This window comes from Thermobia domestica, chromosome 5, assembly GCF_964235325.1.
Source record: "Thermobia domestica chromosome 5, izTheDome1.hap1.1, whole genome shotgun sequence".
NCBI classification, from domain to species: Eukaryota; Metazoa; Arthropoda; class Insecta; order Zygentoma; family Lepismatidae; genus Thermobia; species Thermobia domestica.
The window spans coordinates 278,499,213-278,521,943 of NC_137458.1; the positions used below are offsets into that span (position 1 = coordinate 278,499,213).

The 22,731-nt window shown below is 36.1% G+C and overlaps 1 protein-coding gene across 2 annotated transcripts in view; it reads left to right on the forward strand.

Annotated features, from left to right (window-relative positions):
* LOC145686650 (X-linked retinitis pigmentosa GTPase regulator-like) overlaps window positions 1-22,731 on the forward strand; it is a 328,222-nt gene that overhangs the window by 50,953 nt on the left and 254,538 nt on the right. The gene's annotated exons all lie outside the window — the stretch shown is intronic.

Sequence of the window (22,731 nt, forward strand, 5' to 3'; positions counted from 1 at the left end):
TCTATGCGAAATTTAACCACTGTATTATGTAATTTTAATATATATAAATAAAAACTAAAACAATATTACATTGAATATTTTTAATGCAAGGAACCCTTAAATAGGCCAGAAGAAGAAATCAGTAAAATTGAATGAGTAAAATCTCGTCTATTTAAAAGAAAAATACTTCCTCATATAATGGGCTATTAAAAGAAAGAAAGATAACAATCCAACATCCCCCCCCCAAAAAAAACACCTCCTTTCATTAAAGTCTTTTTTCGAAAGCTACCCTGAAACCAGGCACGTAGCCAAGGGGTGGGTCCGGGGGGTCCGAACCCTCCCTTCAAGACCAGAAATTAAAAAAAAAATAATGAAGGATGAAACAAAAGAAACGAGAAATAGAAAAATCAGCGTTAAAAATAAAAAGCGAAAAATAAAAATAAATTTTTCATCATCGCTTCTTTGTAGATCAAGCATGCTATTTCAGAAACGGTTTTCAACTGCTCCTTTAACTTGTCACTTGAAACAGACAATAATTGACGGAATAACAGAAACAAAAAGTTATGTAGACAGAATGTTCTGTTAACATTTGATTCAACAGAGAAAATAACACAGATATTATATAATATTTTACATTATTGGATACTTACTTTTTTAAAAATAGTTGAGGTCATAATGAAAGGAAAATTGTTATATTTAAATGAACAGAAGAAGAGATGTAGATATTGTAAAATCTTTTAAAATCTTTTTAATATTGTTTTATTCGAGATTTCTTCATAGTTTGCTACTAAAATACTTACTAACATGTCCTCATTTTCTTGTCCTAACGAACCAATATGTGTTGCTAGTAAAATAGTTTAGATTGATCAAGCCCCTGGTGTGATAACCACAATATTTCATGTCACACTGTCCCCCCCCCCATTACGAAATCCAGACTAAACGAACCAATGTATGTTACCAATAAAATAGTATAGAATAATCGAACTCTGGTATGACAACCACAGTATTTCATGTCTCCGACCCCCCCTATTACGAAATCCTGGCTACGTGCCTGCTGAAACGATGGCGTGTCGTTTGTTGCAACCAGAGTTAAAGGTGAAGGAAAACATGGGGGACGTCATCTCCCACTTCCAAAAATATCTATGGCGTCCCTCCACTTCCTAAAAAATATAGTGGACAAAGATAGGCACAAGAGATGACATGACGTCATGCGTTCCCCAAACTTTTCAGATCAATTTTTACCCCTGGTTACAACTCGATTTTGATGTTGTTTGACAATATTTTCATTGCGGGCTTATCAAATCTTATTACCTTGAATATTAGCACATACCTGACGAAATATCTAAGGGTTGCCAGGCACTTATTCATATTGATTCACTGTAAATAAGTGGTAAGTATTGTCATCTTCCAGACGAGCGAGATCTCATATAACCTCACTGATGAAAAAGAATATTAAGCTCCAAACAAACAAACACAAAACATTCTAAATTTCACGATAGCTTCGTAAATTGACATAATTACATTTCCTCTTTTAACGCAGTTCTTATTATTACCTTATTTTATATAAGTTCTATTTTTCCGTTATGTTACGTCATTAAAGAACCGGCTTTTAATATACATAAGGAAATGTACAGATGAATTGAAAACTAGAACCACAATATGCTTACCATTTTCGAAAGTATTACACATAACTTCGACTCAAACTGATGTTATGACGTACATTTCATTCATAAACATCTTTATTGAGCTTTTATTAACTTCTAATTTTCTTTGGTGTTGTTTTAACAAAATACAGGCTATAATCAACGCATACTTTCAAATTTTCAGTTTTAATACTCTTAAACTTGGCCTAAATTAAGAAATATTCATATTTAATGTATTTTAGCAGGACAATATGCTTTCAAATACATAATTAAAAGTAGTGGTTGCTCCTGAGGGAAGTCACAAAGTTAAAAAATTAAAGTTTTCTTGCTTCAAAGTAAGGGGTAAAAGTGATCTAATGGACTTAAAAGATGCAGGCCCGAATGGGAACACTATTGTGGGACTCCCGGTTCCAGAAAAACAAGTAAAGAAATCGCATTAAGACTATATCATCCCGGTATTCATGGAGGTGTCATATTACTTAATAGGCCTATTTTTTCATCGGAAGTTGGAAACGTAAAGAAATAAAGAAACTACTGCAGAATTAACTTTAGAAAATATTGCTTGTTTGTTAATACAAACTATTCACTCCCTCAAATTCTAGATAGAGGCCAACAGGCTATACGCTCCCTTGTTTATGTTCATGGATGTACATGTATTACAATATTATTGTGAGTATTTTACAAGCCAAGAGTAAGAGCCATCCAACAGTCTGATGATCACTTGACCGAGTGTCCCGCGAGGTGAATGTATTAATTACATGTATTACTTGCAGAATTTAGTCATAGGAGCCACCAGTGGCGGCGATTGGACGTTAAAAGTGGGGGGGCAAGACATGATCTGAATATTTGTATATCACTGTTAGTTTCCCTGGTTGTTTCCAACACTTTGTTTGACGAAAGGTTGTATAACTAATAGGATACTATCTTTTTCGGTTAAAATACCGTATATCGTATTTTTATATTTTATTAAATAAATTGACAAGAGCAACAGAAGTAGGCACTAGCCCTTTGTACTCTTAAACAACGAAGGTGTAAGAAGAGATTTGATTACTTGCTCATGAACATCTTAAAATTCTGGGGGTCACGGTGGCTCAGTGGTAGATCGTTCACCTCTGGTGCATGGGGTTCCTGGTCCAAACCCTGCTCCCGCCAAGTGGACCTTGTGGCGGACAAACACCGTGTGCGTGGGTTTTCTCGGGTTCTCCCGTTTCCTCCCACTTCCTTCATTCCACCATTTCATTTACAGTATTTCTCATTTTCACCGTCTCCTTTAGCCTAGCCGGCATAAGCGTGGGACATAAAACTCAAAACTTTCATTTCATTTCTTTCTCTTAACATTCTGTCTGGAAAATTGTGTAATCAGATTATTTAATAACAAATTTACAAAACAAATAAATAGAAAGGATAATATTAATCATAGTAATGAATAATGAGGTATGCTATGTAGAAGTAATATTGAAACTGGGGATTACTGAACAACTTAATTTTTAATTCCACATATGCTATTAAATGAATGTTATTACTCTTGGAAAATGAAAGCCAGTAAATACAACAAACATTTGCTACGACATTTAAAGCAATACATGTATTTGCTTGTGCAGCTTCTCGAAACATGTTCGTTGCCATTAGGTGCAGTTTTAACTCACTTGGAATACATCAAAACACAACCACACTTAGAATCATTTCACACTCCAGTTATACAAAATAATTCTAAAATCTAGAATTATGTTGAATTTACTAAATCTAATTGTGTATACACTCGTACACCCCTAAACACACCACTTCACTCGTATATTACACTACAAAACAATGGAAAAGGTAGAAGTTGTTTCTTATTACGCTCTTTTTAATCAATATTCCTTACTTTAGAAAGAAGAAAAGACATTTTTGGAACTGTCAATTTTTGTGCAATTAAAGAATTCCTTGTGAAATACTTTTGTTTTGCAAATGTTCTCTCAGTTAGTTTCAAAGCGGCTGACTAACATATCGAGCCTTTGTAAGAAGGTTGTATAGAAGCAAAACCTTCTAAATTCGTTTTTGAATTTTGTCTGGGAACGAAGAAAAAGTTACGCCCTCATGTTTTCAGAATTTCTGAACAACTTTTTTGTTTAGTTGTTGATTTCACTCATTTGTATTATTGATCACTAAACAAAAAAATGTTCAACAATTCTGAAGCATAAGGGCGTCACTTCTTCTTCGTTTCCTGACAAAATTGAATAATGGATTTATCAGGTGCTGCTTCTATACCCCTGAATTGAAAGTATGCTGGAATTATTGTGCTTCAATAGGTTAATTTTGGGGTTATTTTCAGTGGCAATTAAAACGCAATTCCTGTTGCTTTCTTAACTTCACGGGAAAACAACCAATGTATACTCACGCAATGACAAATATTATATGGCACCATTTTTTCTATGAGACAGTAATACATACAAAAACTTTACATTTCCAGATGAAAATATATACATTAATGGGTTACTTCAAAAAAGTGGGGGGGGGGGCAAATGCCCCCCTTTGCCCCCCCTAATCGTCGCCCATGGGAGCCACACTGGTTTCCACAGGGGAACATTATGCTGCTAAGACGGCACTGAATAGTAGATTACACTCTAGCGCGGGACCCGACTGGGAACAATCGGTCCAATCCGCTGAAGTCCGGCCCTGATTGTTGTACACGACAATTAATATAGTAGGGAAGTTTTCTTCTTTTAGTTTGAAGCAGCAAAAGGTTTTTTAATTTTTATCCGCGTTACTTCTCTTGCAAGCCCCCTCCGATTAAAAGTACATTTTAAAAAATTTAGAAAATATTTTTCTACTTTTCCTTCTCTCTATATATAAAAGTTATTGCTCTGGAGGTATACACTACCAAAATTTCTCAAAAATCTCTAATTTTTAGTGCTTTGATTAGCACATCCCTGTAGGATAGGCCGGAACTCCTGCAAGTATTACTGGAGCTTATGAGACCATTGACATTGCAATACCCTCTGAAGTACTATTATTTCGTTGTATTACATTCAAACCGATATAAAGGGATCAGAGAAAGTTCCCTTTTACCTTTTGGTTTGTTTTTAGCTTCCGCAGAGGTAGCTGTTTTATTATAAAATGGTTTTAACAAACACTTAGAGTCACTGATATCAGATCCTGTTACTTCCTTTACCAAACGTTTAGCAGATTTTCGGGAAACGTTTAGCTCTTGTTATTATAAGTTCTGTAATTTCACGAATGTTGAATACCTGTAATGTCTTCCTAAATTTCTACTTCTAATTTTACTTCTAAAGCTGTCTTCTCACAAAAATATAAATAAATAAAAAATTAAAACCTAAGAATCTGTGTGTTAGTAAAAAACAAGAGATATCTATGCGTCATGTGGGTGTTAGACATAAGCTCACGGCAAAAAGCTCACCGACAGTCTCATATTACAGGGATGGACAAAAGCTCACCGATAGCAAACATAAGCTTCCTTGAAGGACTTGTAATAAAATTCACCGAATATCGAAATTCAGGTGTTAGTTACTTCCTAAGCAGAAAATGGAGCTACTATCTTATATGACTTATCTATCAGGTATATATATTAAAAAAAAAAAAAAAAACAATAATAAGGACGTTGCGGAGTTGCGTTGTATTAAACGTGGGCAGACCTTGAGGAACTTGTAATAAAATGCCCTGGATATTAAAATCTAGCTTTTGACTACAATTACAAATAGTCCAAATAACTCGGTAGAAAGTAAAGCTACTAATGTCGTATAGCAGTTATCAGATATCAGAATAAAATAGGGATGTTGCAAGTTTAATGTGTGAAACATGGGCGACAGTAAGCCTAATTTTGGCCCTGGAAATTTTCGAACCAAATTTTTCTTATAAGCCTGACAATTCATCAACTGCATTAAAATAATTTCATGATGAGGCATGAGTACTTACATAATAGAATTTGTTTGCTAACAGGACTTTTTTTTTTTTTTTTTTTTTTTTTTTTTTTTACGAAATCATCATACTCAGATATATTTAGGCTTTGCTTCTTAGTGCTGCCGTCGTGCTTGCAGACAAACACTAAAACAAGTTTCTTTCTCCTTTACTAACACTAAGCTTTTTTTTTTTTTTTGTTCATAAGTTGTTTTGATCTTAGTAAATAAGAAAGAGATTCATTTGATGAGTATTGGTCTGCAAGTGTGATGACAGCCTTAAGACTTGAACTCTTAATATTTTATTCTGATGTCTGATAACTCCTATATGACGTTAGTCATATAGCCTATTTTCTATTGAGAAACTAGGCCTACTAGTAGTCAAAGTCCAGATTTAAATATCAGGAGCATTTTATTTCAAGTTCCTGAAAGTCCGCCCACGTTTAATACATTAAACCCTGCAACATTTTTATTATTTTATTTTTATATCTGACAACTGATATATAGCATTAATAGCTCTATTTTCTACTGAATTAGGCCTACTGCTAGTCAAAGTCTAGATTTTAATACCTCTTTATACCCATCATATACCCGCGAGCCCAATTAAGGCAAGTGAGCGTGAGCCCGGGTGAGCGCAAGCCTATTGGAGAGAAGTGATCGCGAGGGCTAGTGATCGCAAGTACAGTTGAGACAAGTGAGCGCGAGCCCGGATGAGTGCAAGCCCAGTTGGTAGAAGTGATCGCGAGCCCGAGTGAGTGCGAGCCCAGTCGAGAGACATGAGCGCGAGCCCGAGTGAGCGCGAGCCCAGTTGGGAAAAGTGATTGCGAGCGCGAGTGAGTGCGAGCCCAGTCCAGAGAGATGAGCGCGAGCCCGAGTGAGTGCGAGCTCAGTTGAGAGAAGTGAGTGCGAGCGCGAGCCCAGTTGGGAGAAGTGATCGCGAGCCCAGCTGAGACAGGTGAGCGCGAGCCCGAGCGAGCTCAGTGGAAAATGGCCACCTTTGGTTCAACGGGACACTAATTTCCAAATCAACCAGCCAGGATTGGTGGGAATGAAACGTCTGACTCAAGTGTGCAGGCCAAAAAATGAAGACTACAATACCTGGATAATCAAAACAATTGCCGTCTGCAACAACAACACTTTGGCCATCGCTCAACGAACAATTGGATTCCGCGGCGGAGGAAGCCTAGAGTTAATGATGTGAAGAAGGCCTCAATCAAACGTTGGCCACACGATCATCAAGGAAGGTCGTCTTCACTCCCAAGAAGTGATCGAAGTGCCAAATGAGATAGTACTGAGTAGGAGAAATATAGAGGGAATACGGTGGATGAGGAAGGGTTTCAAACTGCAATTCATGGAGAGCCTACAACATCCTTGACGCATTATATGGGTAAGCATTGTCATTTAACGTAAGTATACCTTATTTTGACCATTGCTGGATGTTTACAGACAAGTTTGCGGTGAATTTCGTGGAGCTGAACAGTGTAACGATCTGCGTTGGTGGTTTCACGACACTTGACAAAGACATGATGTATAATTTCCACCATAGACCACCATAACAGCAATATAACTTTCTATGGATGGAGAGGTGGTTTAAGAAACCGTCCTCGACATTGATCACAATCTAACCATTGTCTTGACCGTGTACGGTTAAGTTAGCAGATCCATTTTTCATCTGTTGTGGTGGACAAACGCCGTGCTCGTGGGTTTTCTCGGGGTTATCCCGTTTCCTCCCACTTTCTTCATTCCATCATTTTACTCATTTCTCATTATCACTGTCTCCTTTAGCCTAACCGGCATAACCGTGGGACGTTAAACTTAAAGATTTCATTTTTCATCTGAAGTGACAGTTCGATGGAGTAAACTTTGTCGGTTATTCTTTACATTAAGAAAACTACACTTCCAGACGGCGATGCTTTTTGGTCGGTGTCAATTCATATGGTACCCATGAGTTTAACTTTTCACCTAAGTAGTTGCACGGAGTTGGTGATCGACAATAGTATGGGGTATGCCTAAGTCGTCTGCAATGGCAGGACTTGCGAGGGCCTGCTTCCAGGTGTTCCTGAATAGTTCATCCGAACATGGTGTTTGTCAGTGTTAATGTCACAATGCTATTACACCGGAAATAAACAACGGCGAATGGTGTGTGTTCATTTTCCATTCCTGAACCGAATGCGCTGTTATTTTTCTGACTTGCTGTCCAAAATGCCTCAGCTTGAAGTCGCAATTGTATGTTCTCCATGGTACGACCCTGTTCAGCAACGCATTACCTCCTGACTGAGTACCAGCTTGTTTGCGTAGACGTGGTACTAAACATGAGTTTCCCACCAGACTTCAAAGTGGGCATTTCTTTCGCAACAATTATTTATTAAATTGTGTGGGCATATTTAACGAAAGTCAGTAAAGTATTGATTATTTCAGGGAAAAGTTAGAAGAAAGCCCAGCGGAATGCATTAGCCAAGACGATCAACCAAAAAATGATGAAGTTGTTAGTCTAAACTTGAGCATACGTTGAAATGAACCCAAGCGTATTGATTCTACAATTGGCTCTTCGTGTCTTTACACCCACTCTTTTGTGAATATTGTCGGTGGTAGTACATATTTGACGATGTTATACATATTTTATGGCGTTTAGAACGTACGATTCATAGCAAAAACGCTATTTAAGGTTCCTGTGTAGAGACAAAAGCCTTTCAAGACTTTCCTCTAATTTTATAGGAGAGAGAGAGAGAGAGTATCGACTCAGCTCATACTTTTTTTGAAAAACAAAAATCTTTGTTCTTCAGTTCTAGCATCTTTCATTTTCCGATATCTCATAGATCATTTAAACCATGGCTTCTTCTGGTGATTATTATTTTGTCATTAGTTTCCTCGTTGGCTAGAGCTCTGGACGCTAAATGATTGGCGTTCTCGCTTTTTGGGACGACAAGCCCGGCTTCGATTCTCTGTTGCGTTAGTGGCTACAAATATCCCTGTTAAACAGCAAAGGCAATCTCATATAGCTCCGGCCGCTTGAAAAGAAATCATAAAACTCTAAACTCAAGTAGTGGTTCTGATCCCACTTTTGCAGATAAGTGCTAAAAACAGGCGTTAATCGTAACAAACCTAACAGCCCCTTTGATTTCAAGGCATATTGTTAACTTCATAATAAGACTTCATATGGGAGCTAGCTTTTGTTAAAACTCCTCACTTCCAGCTTTGTAGCACATTACGAAACATTTATATAACAATTATCTGTGTCACGGAAAAGTCAGTGCTTGGGTCCTGAGAGCATGATGTGTTAGCTGAAGCTATTTTTATAATAATAATAATAATAATAATAATAATAATAATAATAATAATAATAATAATAATAATAATAATAAATAATAAATAATAAATAATAATAATAATATAGTAATTTGGGGCAATGTGCGCACGGTAAGAAATTAATTAGCATACCAGAGGGTAAAAGTAAGGGGGGAACGCCGTTACCCAACTTCCAAATAATATCTATGGCGTCCCCCACTTCCAAAAAAGTTACAATGGGCAAAGATAGCCATGGGGTGCGGCGTGACGTCATGCGTCCCGTTACCTTTTCAGATGCACTTTTATCCCTAAGCATAACTAACTACAAGGTAAGATGAATTACCATATTATACTTATAAAAATGATACAATATTTTGGTCCTTCCTTTATCATAATTCGTGAACAGTTCCAAAGTACCTGTAATCTAGGGTAAATAATAATAATTTTAAATAATACTTTCCCCTACACATATACGTTAAAAGACAACTTACCAAAGCATATATTATCTAATAACATTAACGTGCAGATATGTTACAGATAATGTGTCTGATGAAGGCAAAGATACTTCGCCGCAACGGTATGCTTTGGTCAGAATTTGTCTTTTGTTGTATAGAAGAAGTTCCAAAGCTAGAATGACTGGTATTCACATATACGGGTAACAAGCGCAAATATACGACTAAGAATATTAATAAATCGTTTTATATATAATTACAATATTTAACTGAAATTGCAGACATGAGGTATATGTAAAATAGAAAACAAGAACTTGGGCAACATAGGATAACTACATGGAAAATAAAAAAAAAAAAAAAAGTTTACCTATGCATACAAATATTGATAATAACAAAACGTAATAATAATGTAACTATCATCTAGAAACTTACAATAGTTTTTTTAACGATCGGAGAATGGTGATAGAATCACGTAGAAAACAAATTTACGTTATTTCATAGGTATTATAAAAATACTTACCTATTATTCGTTCATTACTTGGTAAAAATGCCAAATAAACTGCAGAAAGCTTTGCTCCTAGCAAAAAATTACATTTAGTACTCATGCTCACTGTTCGTTATTAGATATTTATGATACGCAGAAAGGTTATGGCCTTACTGTTGAAATAACACGCTAGCAATGGTAAACAAATCGATTTGTTTAATGCTATTTTTTGTTGAACAAACGAGGAGAATTTGGATCGAACTAAGAAACTGGCAAACAACGTAATAGTTGTTTGAAACAGTCAAGCACGGCTGCAATGGGGTTCAACAGGGCTATCTTAGCATTCATATGTTAATCTTGGGTGAATTTGTTCATGTGCATTTTTCACTAAATGAATGTGTGCATTTTGCCCCAAAACAGACAAACTTTCAATTTTGGCAACACTGACACAATGCTATTATCAGCGCTATGTGAATTACAGCACATCACACACTGGGCTTGGTATTTGATACGTTACTTCTCGTCTTAATTACGCAAAGATTTTTTTTTTCAAGTAACTATTTGTACAATATCTTCAACTTCAAGTTACATGAAACCCTGGTGAAATATAGAAAATAATATTTTGTCCTATTGATCAAAATTTGATTTCCTCTTTACAACGGCTCTTCTACTAATCACTTTCCCCTACCACATGTGCCGTATTGACGAACGTTGCCAAGTATGGTTTAAACATCGTACTGCGCTTTTTTTCGCATGTGCATTTTTCCCGTAATTACTCTAATATGATTATTCTTAAGATTAGCCGAGTTCTACAGTTGAATATCACAGTAATCATACAATATCTGGTTATCTTTTAAAATTGTTCAAACATTTCTCGGGACTATCTTTGTGAAATAATTTGTTACTTTCACACAATTCCTTATCAATATGATAGAAACAATGAAGTTGAAAATATGACAGATATCTGGATCGAAAATGGTCAGGTGACGATGTTGTTAGTGGTGGTGTGTTAGGGCTAGCTTCATACTACATGAGGAGTGGTAGAACAATAGTGTGCAGTGAACTGATCTGACAGTGATAATATAAAATGGGGGACGACCTCTAATTTCCAAAGAGGGTAAATTGTTGCTGGACTCTATTATGTACTGCGAGCATGACGAAAGTGGCAAGTGTATTGAAATGACGCGAGAAAGTGTCCAAGGTGATAACCACCTGCAAAACTCACGGGAAAACATCGACGAAGAGGAATAGTGGTCGGAAGAAAATCCTGGGTTTGGTTCCATGAAGCATTAAAGCGGACTGTCATTGAGAACTGTCGTGCGAGTGCTGTACAGTCCGCAGTAAAAAACCTGTAACATGAGCATGTAAGTTTATGAAAAACCTACGAAGTCTTTTGCTCCAAAATAAGTGTGCACAGGAGAACGCCGATGTTCCTTCTGGCGTGATTCGCGCCACTTAGACGTTATGTTGATTCCCTAGGCTGTTAGGCGTAATTTCACAATAAACTTACATGTTCATCTTGCAGTTTTTTTTTATTTTATTTTTTCCTGCGGACTGTACAAGTGACGGAGGAACTCATACAGCAACTCCCATAGCCTGTGTCGACAATCACAGCCATGATATGGACATAAGGGATTGGGGTACTGGGGGAAACTGCTGATAAGGGACCATACATATTGGAACTACGACCCCAATGGAACCACGAACGTGTAGCAAGAACCGCTAATAACTGCAAACGTGTGGCATGGTCGGAAGAATCATCGTATTTCAAACCACAGGCCGTGATTGTGTAGCGGACGCCCAATGAAGCATATGATCCTCAGTTTCTGGTAATGCATATTCTTGGATGACAGTGCGTTCATTCAATCAGCTGAACCTGTTCGGCGTGGTTTGAGAAACATCGGAATGAACTCGCTCAATTTTCAGACTTGAACATAATTGAACATCTCTGGTCCGTTTTGAAAACACGAATCCGGCGCAGACTCTCTCATGGATTTCTTTTATCCTCTTTCATGGAACTGACAAGGAGACTTGCGGAAGTGTAACTCACCGATTTGAATGAAACTTTGTATATTTGTAGAACATCGAAAAATAATCGACACGTATTATTATTATTATGGCAATGGTGCGGGTTTAAGGGTAGAAACCAACCTTTGAACATTAGGGGTGGTCTCCAAGCATAGACAGAAAACGATCATTTAATGTAGAAGAAAACATATTCCCGGGGGTGTTTTAGGAGAGCTGATTCAGTGTCTGACGTCAAAATTACAAAATTCAAAATGACGGATCCAATATGGTGATTAAAATTACAAATAGTCTTCTGGTTTGAAATGCTCTGCAGTTAGCCAAAAACAATTATAGTTGGCAGGGATTAGTGCGAGAAGGTTGCAGACCGATTTGAAACCCCTTTCTGTACTTATTTTAACGCGATGTTGGATTAATTGCGTCTCTGCATTCACTATTCGGGTTACTTATTTATAGTGAATTCTCTCGCCTTTCACTGTTTGGAGTGTTTATTTAAAATGAGTCCCTTCGCCTCTCACTATTCAGGGTGCTTATTTATAGTGAGTCCCCTCGCCTCTTAAAATACCAGAACTTCATATATTCTCAATTGTTATAATTATGAATTTATTGAGAAAATGTTTTACGGTAATGATATTTCGTAAAAAAAAAAGTGTGTGATGCATAAACATTGTTTACACCACGCACCCCTTATTACGGCAGTAACTGCACAAATCGCAAATTGCTGCACAACCTTAAAAAAAAAAAAAATGTTACGGGATCGTCAAACGCGGGTGGTTTTTCTTCCAAATAACCGTTTTTCTACTACGCATACTGAATAAGGTTTGTGAATCAGAAAGAAGAAAACTGATTATGATTTAGTGATTGGATCTTAACCCTTAACTAGTCGCGTGAAAAAAGTTACTTAATTAGTCGCGTGCGGAATTTTGTTCCGCATAACAACTACATAGTAAAACTCTTGTAATATTTGTTTTTTTTTTAATTTTTATTTAATTTTAGGTTACAATATTTGTTCTAATAGGCGTCTTAATTTATTTTATGCTATTGAAGACCTAAACTAATATTAAAATACGTTAGACAGAAGTACCTAAACAATGAATAAACTATTCTGCTTTTTCTCAAATAACAAGAATAATAACATGTATAGCTAAACCTGATAAGACATGTTTTTAATATAACATGTTTCTAATTCTGTCCTCATTACGTTCATGATGATCCAGTTTGAAAGAAAAGACTGACTCTCTTCTCTATGTATTTATTTTCAGAGCGCACAATGCACATATGAACCGCTTATATGTTAAATTGCTTACAAATGAATTGCACCTGAAAATATATTTTTGTAAAATAAATTTTTAAAAAATAGTGGTGGTCGCGCTTGCTTGTGATATGTTTTGTAGTCACCGAATCGCTTAATTGTTGTCGGCTAAAAACAATAAACTGAAAGAAAGCGTAAAATTTGTAGGAGAAAAAAGGGTAACTTATTTAGTCGCGCGCGGAACTTTGCTCCGCAAATTGCATCACTCCAAAATAAATAACAAAATATTCACTGGTGGTTTGGGTAACAATTCAAACATGTATTGTTGTTTAATCATGAAACTTTAAAAGACAGCTAGACAAAAGTTCAAAAGCATACGATCCAAAGTAAGGAAAACAAAAAGAAAAATGTAAAAGTGCGGAACAAAATTCCGCATGCGACTAATTAAGGGTTAATTATATTATTACGGAGATTTAAATTTATGTTATAGTTGTGAAGAAGGACAATATCAGAAAAATGTCTCAATTTTTTTTCCCCATGGCCTAAAGAAGAACACATCAATAGGCTAAATCCTACCAGTTGTTCCTGCAGGAATGGTTTGTATTTTAAGTAGAGATGCAAGGGCTCGGAAAAAACCGGCTTTTTTGAAAACAAACTCGTTTTTTTTTAATGCTTCGCGTTTTTGCTTGGGAAATTTTGGGCTTTTTTGAAAATTTTGCTTTAAACTGATAAACTAGACTTTGTTTCGCTTCTCTACAACAAAAAACTCATTTAATTAGTGGTTGATGCAGATAATAATATGAAACCTCGAAAATAAACTATGAACTTCAAAAAGATTTTTTAAAATTCTTAACATATTTACATTATGAATTCCAAAGGATTAACCAATATATGTAATAATTAATTTCTTATATACAATAAGTACTTTTAAAAATGATACACAAATAACTAGCAAAATTGTATGTAGTATTTTTGCCTCACAATATCATACACCCTCTTTTTGAAGCAAGATAAAGAAAAACATGAGAGAAATCTGCACATCGAGAGCTTCGTTTCGGGTGGTTCTGTACATTCTTGAAATTTTTCAGTTAAGTTTTAACTTTCATATACATTGTATGAATATTTCGAACAAATCTTTCACTGATTGATCACATACGTAATAATCTGTTACCACCTATCAGGTGCTTCGGATCTGCAAAATCGGGAAAGTATCGAATTTTCTGTTCATGGATCATATACGTAATGGACGGTTCATCTGAGTGTATGGTTTCCTAGGCTGTAGAATATATAACCACCATCACGGTTTACCCAGTCCTGAAGGTTTCTGAATTTTTAACAAGAAAATTCAACATATCGTTACGAATTATTTTTTTTTTTTTTTTTTTACAAAAAAGAAAAACTATGGAATACATTTAAAAAGAGTGGAAGAATCAATCACTGTTCCAATTCACAAGAAAGACGACAAAATTGATTGTAATAATTATCGAGACATTTCTCTTAAGATTCTATTAATAAGATTGACCCCATACGCAGATTAAATTATTGGAGATTATGAGTGTGGATTTAGTCGAAATCGACCAGATATTTACCATTCGACAAATACTCGAAAAGAAATGGGAATATATTACCCAGTACATCAACTGTTTATTGATTTTAGAAAGGCTTACAACTCGGTTAGGAGGGAAACATTGTACAACATTCTTACAGAATTTGGAATACCGAAAAAGCTAGATTTATTAAGTGTTTAAATGAATCCCAGAGTAAAGTCCGAGTAGAAAAATGCGAGCTTCCACGTCGAGATTGGCCTGAAAGAAGGATATGCGTTATCGCCGTTATTATTCAGCTTTGTTCCGGAGTACGCTATTAAAAAAAAAAAAAAAAAAAAAAAAAAAAAAAAAAAAAATCAAAGATAGGAACCAAATCCTAGAGTTGAGGAGAACAATCGAAAGAAATGCAGAGGCCTTATTAAACGCTTGCAGGGACATGAGTAAATGCAGATAAATTAAATACAAGGAAGTGCACAAGGATCATAATACAGCAAATTATGAATGCGTTAAAATATCAATTAATACTTTCGACACAGTGGATACTTTCAAATATCTTGAATCAGTATTACCAGACCAAAATCATATCCACAAAGATCAGGAAATTCTTGTTATTATTCATTTCAAAATATTTTGTCGTCGCGAATTCTGTCAAGGAATTTAAAGCTTAATATATATAAAATGATAATCATGCCTGTAATGCTTTATGGTTGTGAAACATGGTCGCTTACACTGAGGGAAGAACGCAGACTGAAATTATTTAAGAATAAAATTCTGAGACGAATATTTGGACGCAAGAGGAACGGGAATGGGGAATGGCGGAAACTTCATAAGGAGGAACTACATAATTTATACAGTTTACCAAACAACGTTATAGTCAAGTCTAGGTAGTTCAGGTGCTCAGGTCATGTAGCCAGAATGGAAGAAAGTAGGAACGCTTTCAAAGTTTTAACTCGAAATCCAATCGGGAAACGTTCATTACGAAAACCTAGGCCCAGATGGGAGGACAATATTAAGATGGATCTAGCAGAAATAGGAATACAGAGTAGAAATTGGATTGAATTGGATAAGGACAGAAGTCAATGGAGAGCTTTTGTGGCTAAAGAGAAAGAGAGAGAGAGAATACATTTAAGTTAAGCACAACTGCACAACAAACATGAGTGAGTGGTTAGCTTTAGCGCTTCTATCGTGAAATCCGGGATTCAACCCTGCATTCGACCATTTTGACAAAAGTTTTTCTTAATTCCATCTGTGAAAGTAGAGATAGTGCGTGTACTGTGAGTCCTGGCCGACTTCCTTTCTAATCGTTTTTAAAACTTTGTTATTACTAATTACCAGCAATGATGGATTTGCGAAGAGGGTTAGCGTGGGGATGTCTTTCGGATTAAAGCCTCTACCCCGAAATTATGGAATTTCTAAAACAAACTAAATATTAGTTTTGCCTTTACTCATAAACTTCAAGCTGTCCTCAAATAAAAAAAATAGGAACTTTAAAAAAAACTAAGCATTAATAAGAAAAGCCCCTCCCAAAATATTTTTCTAAATCCGCCACTGATTATCAGTATAAAATGGACTTCAAGGTTGTATCTGGAAGATTATAGCTGATATACAATTGAAACGAAATATTTGTTATGCTTGTACTCATAAACGTAAGCTCCTCTTAAATAAAAGTTAGGAACTTTTAGAAAAAAAAAACGATTTTAGAAAAAAACCGAACATTATTCAGAAAAAAAACCCGATACTGATTATCTCTATCAAATGGTATTCAAGGTTGTGTCCGGAAGATTATTGTTAAATCATTGCACAGCTACAGTATAACGGAAATGTGGAAGTACGTTCTAATAAATAAATTGAAAAGGTACGCTCTGATGGATATATTGAATAACATAAGTTTAATTATGTGCTAGAAGCTAGAGTACTAAGCTCTAAGAAATGAAACACGGATGACTAAAAAGAAATGATCTAGCGAAGAAAAAATGTCGATAATTCAGAAGTTAAATAGCTTCTAAAATTGTCCTCAAATACTACGTACTTTATGTTTACTTTAATTCATAAACCATGTGCTCCATCCATCATGATGGTGAATTTCAGAGCGAAATATGGCATTTAGGTCATGAAACTTTATTTAACTTTAGAGTATACTATAAGAAAGCTATTTAAACAGAAAAATCATGAAAATGAAAAAAGCCAAAATTTCCAAAATTCTCGTTCCCCCCCTCCCCCCCCCCAAAGCCGGTTTTTATGCGCAAAAAAAAATCGATTCAAAAAAGCCGGCATTTTTGCATCTCTAATTTTAACGCACTCTTTTGTGGTTTAACACGGGACACAACTATACAGGGTGTCCGGAATGGGACTGACGGTTTTTAAAAGTGTATAGTTTTAATATGGTCAGAGATACAGGAGGAAAAAAAAACATGCATTTTAAAGGAGAACTCAAAAAGTTTATTTGGTCTTACTTACAAGTCATTCTAACTCAGTCTAACTCCATGTGAGCTCAATTTGTAACTCTTACAATATCTAGCCTGAACTCAATATGTCTTCACGTATTCTGTAACATCTGAGGTGTTACTGAAGCAATCGCATTCCTAATACGGTTCTTCAGTTCATCAATGTTACGCACCTTTTCACCAGAATACACAAGGTCTTTCACATACCCCCATAGAAAGAAGTCCAGGGGTAAAATCAGGAGAGCGCGGAGGCCACCTAATTTGGCCCATCACGGCCTATCCAACGGTCAGGAAATTCAGTATCAAAGTACTCCCTCACTTGTAGGCTCCAACGTGGCGAGGCCCATCCAATTGGAATATCACTTGAGGTTGCAAATGTTGTTACTGGGGAACAGCGAAGTGTTGAAGCATGTCTAAGAACACACTTCCTGTTATGGTTTGCTCTATGAAAAAGAAGGGGCCTAACTGCATTATGTGTTAAAGTGTACCAAATATTCAATTTGGAACTCTCTCTAGAATGTTTTATGTACGCATGCGGATTCTCAGATCCCCATATCCTAACATTCTGTCTGTTAATACAGCCAGACAAGTGAAAAATTGCCTCAGAGAAAACAACGTTCAATAGGAAAGTATGGTCATAATCAACCCTGTCCAGAATTTCAGTAGCAAATGCTGCTCTCTGTGACTTATCGTTGGGCTTAATTTCTTGCAACAATTGCACCTTATACGCGCACAAACGTAATCGTATGTGTACCACATCGTGCACTGTTGACTGTGGAATTGCCAATTGCCTGCTCGCTGCGCGAATTGACTTCCTAGGGCTACGTGAGAAACACTTTCTTATTGCTTCCAAATTTTCTTCTGACACACGCGATTTACCACCTCTGTGTTGTTTCACTGCACTCAGGGGCGGACCAAGGCAAAATTTTCACCCGGGCAGTGACTTTTTGGCGCCCCCTAGCCCTAGCCTATATTTTACATTTTATTATAATAATTTTAATATTTTAAACCCATTTTTCAAAAGTGAAAATTAATACTGAAATATATGATATATGTATATTTAGCACTTAAAATAGACATAAGGTATCAATTACATTGTATTATTATTATTTTATGCACCGATATGTATAAACGAAACAATATCGAACAGCATTTATTGAATACTACTAATGGTGAGAGCTGTTTCGCAGCTAAGTGGCTAGTGTACGCACCTTTGGCGTGGGAGACCAGCGTTCGATTCCCAGCGGGAGCTCATGTGGTTCGGATTCCAAGTTAAACAATAGATCCCGTCTCATATAGCCTCGCTGCTGAAAGGAACGTTAAACTCAAAATCAACTCAACTACTAATGATGGCATCAGTAAATATATTTCACATATGCTGAATGTATTTTACGCACAGCAATACATGTCTAAACAACCCTTTTTGTGTAGGTTCTAGTAGTTGAAGTCCATAGCATTCGTAAAACGTATCTCATGAACTTGTACAAAAGCTGAATACTCTTACAAGACTAAAGTTTAATAACAGGTTTTATCAAGTATTAAAAATTCTCTAATTTTCGTAAGTTTAATAAGTAAGTAAACCATATCAAAGTCAATTTAGGGAACTTTATGAGAAAGCGTCCATTCGATTGTTTTCAGCGTCCAATCGTATATTCGATTTCACAAATACTGTTGAAATGAATGATTTAGCAAGAATTGTAAATAGCGAACCAATAACATCTCCTAGACACTACTTTCGACGAAAGCCGACAGTTTGGCACGGCGGTGTCGTTTCTAAGAAATCAACAGTGCTGTGCTATTCCTCCTCCACTACCACTTTAAAAGAGTAACATATATAAAACCCAATAACATTCATTGCCTGGGAAAAGTTCACGAGAACATGTCCCATTATAAGCAATATCAACTCTCCCTTCACTCTTTCTTCTACATGCCATATCTCCATTTGTCGATACAGCTCTCCAAGTACTATGAAACTCTCTTCTTTTATGGTGGAATGGAAAAAGATGATATAATTGACGCTACTTTACAAGAATATAAATAAGAAAAGTCAGTACAAAACATTATAAAAGTTACTTTTTGAGGCTCGTTTTGGCGCCCCTCTGACTGTAGCGCCCCGGGCAGTTGCCCGGCTCTTGGACGTCCCTGACTGCACTCCCCGTTGATAAAAAAATATCCTTCCACGCCTGGATACTGTTGCGTGATGGAAGATCCTTGTGGTAAACACATCGAAAGTTTCGTTGAACTTGAACAACACTTTTTGTCTCTGCACTGCATTGCGCCTTTTCGACTGCCGACGCCATTTCTGTTTATGGGCAATACTAGCACCGTCAGCGGTAGTTGGTCAAGTATGAAAATGTGCTGAACAAAACTTTTTGAGTTTTCCTTCAATATGATTGTTTTTTTTTTCTTCGGTATCTCTGACCCTATTAAAACTATATATTTTTAAAAACCGTCAGTCCCATTCCGGACATCTTGTACTATAAATCACTATAAATAAGTACTTCGACTAATGAGAGACGAGGAGACTCACTATCAATAAGCAACCTGCATAGTGAGAGGTGGGGACATTCACTTTAAATAAGCACCCCGAATAGTGAGAGGCGGAGAGACTCACTTTAATCAAGCATCCCGTTAAAATAAATACAAAAAGGGGTTTCAAATCGGTCTGCAACCTTCTTGTAGTAACCAACTCTGATTGTTCTGGGCTAACTGCAGAACATTTCAAACCAGAATACTTTTTTTTTTTTTTTGTAATATGTAACCACTATATTGAACCCGCCATTTTGAATTTTGTAATTTTGACATCAAATTCTGAATCAGTTGTCCTAAAATACCCCTGGCAATATGTTTTCTTGTACATCAGATGATTGTTTTCAGTTTATGCTAGGAGACCATCCCTAACGTTCTATCCTTAAACCCGTACCATTGCCAAAATAAAAAGAAAATACGTGTCGATTATTTTTCGATGTTCTACAAGTATGCAAAGTTTCATCCAAATCGGTGAGTTACACTTCCGTAAGTCTTCTTGTCAGTGAGACACTACGAGCAGAATGGTATAATATTCCACCTGCTACCATTCACAACCTCTGTGACTCCATTCCATGCCGCATCAAAGCTATTCTAAGGAAAGTGGTCCAACGCTTGTACTTTTCAGAAGGTTTCCATTAAACTGATAAGTATGTGTATATGGCAACATTCAATTCTATACACGAGGCATTCACAATTATAGTCATTGATATCTGCTTCCTTCTGTCACTATTCGTAATTGTATAATCGCTATTCTTCCAACGATTTACAGTTATTAGACTTCCAAACTATGCTATGCATAAGAGTCTGTTTGTCGACAAGTATCAGATCAAAAACGATAAGAGATATCGAGAATTGGTCTTTTGCAATCGATTCAGCATCCCAAGAATAGGTTCCTTCTCCTCCGCTAACCCTGTAATGAAACCGAAAGGGATAGAACTACTTCCAGTTTCAACGTTGATTCAAATAGAACAGAACGGTAATAAATATCGATAAGCGGTTTTCAGCAATCGATTAAGCGTCTCAAAAAAACACGCCATCACTGCCCACAACAATCTTCGGAGACCGGAATTGGCTGAAATTTATTAGCACTTCCGTTTTCAGTGTTGATTTCCATAGACCAAAAGCAGTCAGAAATATCGAGAAGCGTTTTTTTTTTTTTTTTTCAATGAATACAGTGTCCTAAAAATAAGTTCTATCTCCTTTATTAACCCTAGATTCAAACAGGAAGCGGTAGAAGTTAACCATTTCTAGTTGCGATGTTTATCGTCATAGAATAGGAATGGTAATAAATAGCGCCCAACGGTTTCTAACAATCGATTAAGCATCTTAAGAAAATATACGTTACAACTCGCAACACTCTTCCAAAACCGGAGGTGGTTGAAATTTAGTAGTACTTCCGGTTTCAATACTTATTTCCATGAGCAAAACCGATAAGAGATTTCGAAAAACGTTTTATTTTATTTATTTTACACACATTCAGCGTCCCAAGAATGAGTTTTGCCTCGGCATTTATCCATGTGTTGAAACTGGAAGTCGTGAAAACCTAGGATTTTTTGGTTATAGTATAGATCAAATGCCGGTAATGGATTAAACGGAAGTAGATAGTGACAAGAATACCGCAAGAATATGTTTCACCTCTGAGTTTATTCATTTATCGCAACAGGAAATGATAGACATAATGACTACTTCCGATTTCAATGTTAAGCTCAATGGAGCCAAATCTGTAAGAGGTAGCAAGTAGAGGTTTTTGACATATTCAACGTCCGAGAAACAGATACTGTTTTTGATCTTATTCCCTTATACCTGTAGTTATGGCTGTACCACTTTAAGTTTGAGTATTGAATTCGCATAGTTTGAAAGTTACCGTAATTTCACACCGTGCAACGAAACCCACTCATTTATAATATCCGATTGTTTGTATTTCGCTCCGCAGATGTATCAATTCATTGACAATATAATTAATTTTGTCCCCAACTTTTCTTTGTCGTCTTTTCTGAGTTCCTAGTCTTTTCTACACTCTTTATAGCCCGTATCATTTCTCTCACACGATGTTCGACACCAAGCAAGATTATGTCCTATAAATGCGGTAGGAAATTAGTCGCTATATACTTCACTTTTTCCTGCGAATATATGCTTGTGAATAATAGAAATTTAGTTCTATATACTTCACCTGTTCCTATGAATTTGTGCTCATGAATAGATGTCATAATTCTAGTTGCAGTAGAAGGTCCTAAATTCAGATGAAATGTTTGGATTGGGAATGGCATTTAATATTATAAATACTTCTAAAAAAAGTTCTGAAGAATAAAAATCCTTCGTATTCTGCTTCTAGAAAGTTTTTTTTTTTTTTTTTCCCACGATTAGTTACTGACGGTAAGGAAGACGGTCAGTATGATAATGAACTATGTGTTGGATTGCAGGAAGTTGGAGGAAACGAGAGAACCCTGAGAAAACCAATGCACACGGTGTTTGTTCACCACAGAGCACACTTGTTGGGAGCTGGGCTCGAACTTGAGACCCACGCACCAGAGGTGAATTCTCTATCCCTGAGACACCGCGGACCCACACTATTGTGGTGATCGTTGCCCTGTGTAGCTGAAGTATTTGCGCACGGTAGTCCGTTCCACAACTGTGAAGCTAGGGAATTTATTATTATTATTATTATTATTATTATTATTATTATTATTATTATTATTATTATTATTATTATTATTATTATTATTATTATTATTAATAGTTCTAAAGCTACTAATAATATTCATAGAACAAACAAACGTACTATACATGTATCCTTTCCTGATTTTCTGAAAGAACCTTTTATCTTTAATATTCCATCACTTTGATCTTGTTTTACAACATGGACTTTGGAATTTATGAATTTATATTACTTTGTGAGGTTAATGTCCGATGAATGATTTGAAATATGATGATCCTGTTAGATACCCTTAACATTGTGTGATACCTATCAGTACATTTCCGTGTTTCATGTGGTAGATCGAAATCTATCAAGTGCTAGTTCAAACGCCGTAGATTGCTTGTAAGTTAGGGTTCAAGAATATTTCCTTCGATATACGAAAATGTGAATAATAAGAAACAATGTTAAATTTGTTTTAAAAGGCAGCGGTGAAATTTTACAACTTCTAAAAATGTTCACGTCTTTAAAAGAAAAAAAATATACGTAACAATCTAATAAGTTCT